The sequence below is a fragment of the Gymnoscopelus braueri genome (assembly GCF_963280865.1).
Source record: "Gymnoscopelus braueri genome assembly, chromosome: 6".
Classification (NCBI taxonomy): Eukaryota; Metazoa; Chordata; class Actinopteri; order Myctophiformes; family Myctophidae; genus Gymnoscopelus; species Gymnoscopelus braueri.
This window is the reverse complement of record NC_137607.1, coordinates 52,421,519-52,429,480: the sequence shown is the minus strand read 5'-3', so window position 1 is coordinate 52,429,480 and position 7,962 is coordinate 52,421,519.

Sequence of the window (7,962 nt, the reverse complement as noted above, 5' to 3'; positions counted from 1 at the left end):
CAGGGTGAGTCACCAGAACCAAGGACGGGTGTTTTTGATCAATCTAACATGTTAGAAATGGAGTTTGAAGTTATAATGGGTTTGTAAGGAAGTTTGTTTAGGAAGCGTGTCTGATAAAATGAATATCAAATTACTGAATCAAGCAACTTAAAAACGGTCTGGGGGGGCTCACAAAAGCCGGAGTAGCCGATAAAATGACCCAAAGGTTTTTTGAAAGTGAAATATACCTTTAAGGAACAATTGTATCCAGTTGAATATCAGTATTGGACAATCTATTTGGAAAAGGTACTGAGCTAAGCTGCCATTTAATAACTATCTCCACCTGTAGTTTTCTGACGGATGTTTTTTTAGGCCCAGTTTTGAGAGAAACCAGTGATTCACATCCTTTAATGGATGACGTCAGGGCATTCCACATTATGGTGGCAGAGTTATCCTTTTAGCATTACCTCTGACTGTACTACCTGTGCTGTTAATAAGCATCTATCAATAAATAGCAGATCTACAAGCGCACAAGCTTGTCGTGAGCTTTGTAGATCGGCTAATCTGGTCGAAGAGTTTTGGTGTAGAGGAAAAAAGGAGCCAACATTGTAGGGTTTCATTTAGTGTTTCTCCAGGAGGCGTACAGAGAAGTTCAGGGGGCAGGAAGCAGAAGAAGTTCAGGAAGCAATATAATTTAAAGGGGGGCGCAAGGGATAAGATACCTGGATTGGATAGGGGGCACTCAAAAAAGGTTGAGAAAAAAGGTTGAGAAAAAATGGTGGTTGAGTTTTAAAAGCTATTTTTGTCCTCTCATTTTCCCAAATCAGAGTAAGAGTAATACAGAAACTGTGATACAGGGTCACTATATGACAGACTCGTGGACAGTCCAGTAATATAGGCCTATGTGTGGTAATAGAGGGATGTAGCATTGGGTTAGGCAGGCACCCACTTAAGTTTGTATAGATTGTCCATCCACCCTCGTCAAGCTATCATGCCTTTCACTTTATCCTGTAAACAAGGACAATTACCAAGCTAATGAGTTGAGAGAAATCTCCTTGAGTGATTGATACTCTCAATGGGGAAATTAATTTGATATTAATAGAGCACTTGGCAAGATAAATAGATAGTGGTGTGTGAGTCCTCCCCGTGATTGATAATGGCTAGATTGATGGCTGTCTTAATGCAAGGTGTTCCTCCTGCTTAAATGAGGTGGCCTTGATAAGGATAGACGTTTTGTATTACAGCAAGGTCAAGCGTTCCGGATATCTGCTCTAAGTGTTTGGCTAAAAATGGCTTTGATATAGTTACTTAATGTATTAATCCATGGGTCGGAGCGACAGACAGAATACTGTGCCTTTTTTCATTACGAGCCAGAGGAAATAACATCATGAGTACTTACAGTATGAAAAGGAGGGGATGTTTTTTTACCGACCTGGGCTCCAGACACACATTATAGTGTGTGTGTGTGTGTGTGTGTGTGTGTGTGTGTGTGTGTGTGTGTGTGTGTGTGTGTGTGTGTGTGTGTGTGTGTGTGTGTGTGTGTGTGTGTGTGTGTGTGTGTGTGTGTGTGTGTGTGTGTGTGTGTGTGTGTGTGTGTGTGTGTGTGTGTGTGTGTGTGTGTGTGTGTTGGGGGGGGGGGCACTTACAGTTTTCAAGACATGGAGGTCAGAGCCAGCAACAAAAAATGAACAACATGGGGTCCTCACTCTGAAACCACATCATTTGACAGAATTGAGTGCCATTGACATCACTAATGGCACATGGGACAGCATGACATCCACAAAACTTGGACACGGAATAGAATGGAGTAGAATAATTAACTCACCGATCAGTAACGTTGCAGGTGACAATTCTGCTTCGTCTTATGACTGCATCTTTCCATTCATCACAAGACCCTTTCTGACAAGTCCATTTCAAAAGACAGATGTACCAAATTAACTGTGCATTTCTTTCATGCAACACGCTGAGCCCTTTGTCTGAGAATTACATTCTTCCAGGCAATATGAGAGAGTTCTTGCACATCACAGTTAGACCTAACACCCAGTGCTTTGGACCATCACTCATATCACACTTGGCATTGCCTTCATAGCAGTCTGGAGAATCTGTGAGTTTGTGCAGCCATCATCAGATTAGTTTGTGATGTTCCCTCTTTGGAACTGGCGAGCAACCTCAACCTCAAACTCGGATTCAACATCACTTCAGGATAAGGATAAATGGGCTTCACCTGCGTGACACCCGGGAAGTTTTTACTCGCCGGGTCCAGTGCGGTCAGCACCTTAATAATTTCATTGTTCCTCTCGTATCAATGGTGCTGAAAGACAATCTCCCACCTTTCAGCTTCACCATCTATCTGTTAGACTGGCTGGCTATTTCTTCAAATAGGTGGCCTTGGAGCTGGGATTATAAGAGATATACTGTATGGCTCCAAGGCTTATACAGCTGGAGGCTATGGCAGCAGCTACATAGAGCTGAGGTCTGTTCATATTATTGTGCGCGTGCGGCGTGCGCGTGTGCGTGTGTGTGTGTGTGTGTGTGTGTGTGTGTGTGTGTGTGTGTGTGTGTGTGTGTGTGTGTGTGTGTGTGTGTGTGTACTGTAAGTAAATCTTTTATTATACAAGGCTCAGCCAGTTACGTCCTCTTTTTCCATGTTTTCCAAGAAACAGTTTCACTCAACAATTTTTGCTGCCTAGTAATTTGTTTGACAGCTATGTTTTTATTTATTCATTTATGCATTTATGTTTATAACTTGTATCCGGAGACATTTGGCATGAAATATATATGCTGAGGGTGTCTGCAAGCTACTTTACCTTGTAGCGGAGCAGGACAGGTTTCTTTCCCACGGCGCCAGCCAGCAAGCCGTGGGCATTGGCCAAATTCAGGACCCTCATGGACGAATTGCAACAGTTCCTGCGCAAATTGTGCCTTGGGCTCCAACACATTCATGCTGGTTGTAGAGCTGGTTAATAAATCCCATTGAAATGAGGGGTCATACACTGCCACTGTTTTCCCTTTTTGTCTTTTCCTCCTCTGTAAATATAGCTATTTGTCTTTGTTGATGACATGTATTCATGTGGGAAATATTCCATGCTGTGATTAATTATATACATACTGTGGGACCACAATGTGTAATCCTTTCAGCCTAAATGTTTTACTGTACCTCCGTGCTGTTTTTACATTGTGTGACTATAGTGTTCAATCAATCAATAACAACAAAAACAAGACTTGACTCAGTTATGTATACCAGCTCGCTTTCTTTTTTCTCTCTCTCTGTGTGTGTGTGTGTGTGTGTGTGTGTGTGTGTGTGTGTGTGTGTGTGTGTGTGTGTGTGTGTGTGTGTGTGTGTGTGTGTGTGTGTGTGTGTGTGTGTGTGTGTGTGTGTGTGTGTGTGTGTGTGTGTGTGTGTGTGTGTGTGTGTGTGTGTGTGTGTGTGTGTATGCACCGTGTATGCGCAGCTTATTTTCATAGACCTGGTTCCTGATTTGTCTCGCAGGATCTGGCAACACTGCCAGTGGCTCCCCATTGGCTTAGACCTGTTGCTTATTTCTCTCGCAGAATCTGGCAGCACTGCTAGGCCAGAACGGACGCTACGCAGCTCGTATGCAGGCGTGTATAGTAGCCATAGAGGCGAGAGGCGTGTCTAGTACCATAGCTTGGGAGGACGAGACCACCCATTCAGAGTATGGGAAAGTATCCCCATTGGCTTAAAGGACAGCCAATGATTGAAAACATGTCGCGAATATGTCGAACACATGGTTGACTAGTAGGTCAGTCTCTTCTTAGACCAGCTTTGAACAAGGGCTGGCTGCAGGAAGATGGCTCTTAACAGGGGAACTACCCCCTTTATTTTTTAATTTACATTTTCTTGGGTTATTAAAAAAAAACACCCCTGTCAGTCAGATTCAGAGCCCTCTCTAATACTGAGGCTATAGCTGTTGTCATCTTAAGCCCAATTTAGACTTTGTTGTATGACAAAAAATAGCCAATCAAGCTCACGCTGAGCATATCTACGCTGTCAGATATTACATCTCAAAAGATGACATGGATCAAGGACAAGGCCCTGAGCTCTTTTGCAAAATAGCGGACACGCACGCACGCACACACGCACGTACAGTCGTACACACACACAAACACGCACGCACATGCGCACGCAAACGCACCCACGCACACACACGCACACGCACACGCACACACACACACACACACACACACACACACACACACACACACACACACACACACACACACACACACACACACACACGCACGGTTTACAACCTAGCTGCAGACGTATATGGAAAGTGTTCACCATCCACAGTATTTATGGGATGAAAAATGATAAGGCAGGCTGAATAGGGAGGCTTGGCAAATGTCATAAAAGCTGAGAGACGGGCGGTAGAGAAACAACCATTAAAAGATTCAATTGAGGCCATATACCCGTCATTGTGTTAACTAGCGGTCTGCCTGTCCTACGCCGACTCCACCAAGACAAGATTACAAGTGACAGCCGTTACCACTGTACCACAATTACCTCGCTCTCCCTCTCTAAATTCCTTCTCCATCTCCATCTCTCTCCTCCCCCACTCCTTCCTGATATTATAGGAATAGGGGTGATGAAGCACAGTAACCCAATGAAGACTTGATTTAGGCCATCTGGCATGTGCTGAGCATGTAATGGTAAGTGCGGGCAAAACGGTGACACGATTTCATCACTGTCATCACCCCATCTCCCAAAATGCGTGGCTATCTGGAGTGGCATCTTTATTTGCAGAGATGAATATTGAGAAATGAGGGAGAGGGTATATACCAGACCTGCCAACCCTGTTATTTGACCCCATCTCCTGGACGTCTCCTGTTCTGATCCTGTTTTGGGGGATTCCACCCTTTTCGTGTGGCCCGGGCCCCTCACTGATATGCAGCCACGGCCATTCATGTTAATTTGATATGCAAATCACACAATGGCAGTATTTGATTGTTCTTTTTGTTGGAAGGTGTGAGTGGGCTCTCTCACTCTCTCACTCTTTGATTCTGGCACACACCCCCCAAAAAAAACTCTCTTTCTGAGAGAATGGGAATGTTATTCTTTTACTGTCGCTTTATGTCTGGATAAACTCCAGTCCAATGCAATTTTAAAGAGATAGTCATTTTTAAGTAATTAGGCTAGTGGTTATTATTAAAGGTAGGGTAAGTGATATTTTTTGGTTAAAACAAAAAGTATTTTGTTAAAAGGTTAAAGCACCATATTCTGATAGTAATCATTGCTATAGAGTGTTTGTTCAGGAGTCTCCCCGTCTCTCCAGCTCTTTACTAAACAGAAAATACATTTTCCGGTAGTTGTCAAAATCTCAGCCAATCAGGAGAAAGTACCCATTTTTAAGCTTAATTTTTATAGTGTTCCAGTTCCAATTTTGCCTGCTCATTTCTTAGTGTCATCACTTCCAATTTCACTTATATAAATTAATCTATATCCTGATTGAGTTCTCTATCCTGATTGGATAAAATTGGAAATGAAACTGAAACTGAAACGAAAATGCATTTTCTGTTTTATAAAGAGCTGGAGAGACAAGGAGACTCCTTTTACTGAACAATGACTCTATAGCAATGAGTACTATCAAAATATAGAGCTATTTAACACTTATTTTAACCAAAGAAAATCACTTACCCTACCTTTAAATATGGCTCTTTTATTGCTACTTTTAACTTTTTAATGGATCCTATGTAAGTAAAGGCTGATATAAGTGTCAAACTCCCAAAATCCACCAGCATACTGGAAATTACATGTAGCCTACTCTGTTAAAAATGTCATGGGGGGGGGGCAGACCTCCCGCTTGGGGGCATGGTCAGTATGACCCCGAACCCCCTAGAAAAGAAATCTCCTGTTTTCTGACGGTCTGAGATTGGCAGGTATGGCTGAGCATGTAATGGTAAGTGCGGGCAAAACGGTGACACATTTCATCACTGTCATCACCCATCTCCCAAAATGTGTGGCTATCTGGAGTGGCATCTTTATTTGCAGAGATGAATATGGAGAATGAGGGAGAGGGTATATACGTGAGTGAGTGAGTGAGTGAGTGAGGGAGGGCGTGCGCGTGTGTGTGTGTGTGTGTGTGTGTGTGTGTGTGTGTGTGTGTGTGTGTGTGTGTGTGTGTGTGTGTGTGTGTGTGTAAAGGAGTGTGTAAATAATTGAGTGAGCAAGAAAATGAGTGCGAGATAGAGAGGGGGGATTGATGTGAATCTGAATCTCTGACTATGGCTGGGGTGCATTCACATTCAATTAAATATCTTAAATACCTTCAATTATTATTAATTATTGCACCTTTATAATCAAGTGGGACAAAATATTTGCTGTCTAGACCAACAAAATAGTTTTTTTTAAATTGCAAATTCTGAGGAAAACGCACCTCCTGAATAATTGGATTGGAAAGTGAATTGCACCCACCCTCGTCTCTAACCAAACCGATGTACAAATGTTTATCGGCAGCACAAACAGCAGAATACTACGCTATTTGTTGATTCCAACCTGATGTTAACCACAGACTAAATCCTATTTGGAGCCACACAGTTCTCTGGCAGACAGAGCACATCAAGCAGCCAAGCTCAGCACTGAGAACGAATGTTTCCACGAGGGAACTGAGATCATACTGTGGATCTCCACTGCCAACTTGTCCACATCATCATCCTCTTGCTTAGCAAGAGGCTCATATGGACTAAGGACTCTGTCAAGATATGGCTTATCTTATGATTAAAACAAGCTGCCGTTATATGGACAGGTTTCAGTGCTGTCATTTCTGCTTGAGTTGAATTTTGTATGTGGAGGGCCTGGAGCACAAAGGGTGTATGTGACATTTTGGGCGAAACTGACTTTTACATATCATTTTAAAGGTCTCTATGAGTATCAGAATCATGTCAGTATCATGACAGTATCATGTCAGTATCATGGTCAGTATCATGGTCAGGTCAGTATCATATCAGTGTCATGGTCAGAATCATGTCAGTATCCATGGTCAGTATCATGATCAGAATCATGTCAGTATCATGATCAGAATCTTGTCAGTATCATGGTCAGAATCATGTCAGTATCATGGTCAGTATCATGTCAGTATCATGGTCAGAATCATGTCAGTATCGTGGTCAGAATCATGTCAGTATCATGGTCAGAATCATGTCAGTATCGTGGTCAGAATCATGTCAGTATCATGTCAGTGTCATGATAAGTATCATGGTCAGAATCATGTCAGTATCATGTCAGTATCATGATCAGAATCTTGTCAGTATCATGGTCAGAATCATGTCAGTATCATGGTCAGTATCATGGTCAGAATCATGTCAGTATCGTGGTCAGTATCATGGTCAGAATCATGTCAGTATCATGGTCAGTATCATGGTCAGTATCATGTCAGTATCGTGGTCAGAATCATGTCAGTATCGTGGTCAGTATCATGGTCAGAATCATGTCAGTATCATGTCAGTATCGTGGTCAGAATCATGTCAGTATCATGTCAGTGTCATGATAAGTATCATGACAGTATCATGGTCAGAATCATGTCAGTATCATGGTCAGAATCATGTCAGTATCATGTCAGTATCGTGGTCAGAATCATGTCAGTATCATGTCAGTGTCATGATAAGTATCATGACAGTATCGTGGTCAGAATGTCAGTATCATGGTCAGAAATGTTTCAGTATGACCATAGATTAAAGTATAATCTGTATAAAAGTGTAGATTTCTTAAATATGTTGTTTTTGATTAAATAAATACAATCAATGAAAAGTTAGTTTTTGCTCTCCTGTAAAATTCTGAAAATGTCACTTAAGCCCTCGATATGTGTTGGTACCACGTACTCAGCCATTTCATATCTATTGCTGATTATCGTTTAACAAAATGCTACCTAACTGAAAGTTTCTTGTTTTTTGGGCAACTTAAGTCTTTATCCAATGTGAGTGCGACACAAAGGATTCTGCTAGAACTTCTGGTATGACCAGTAT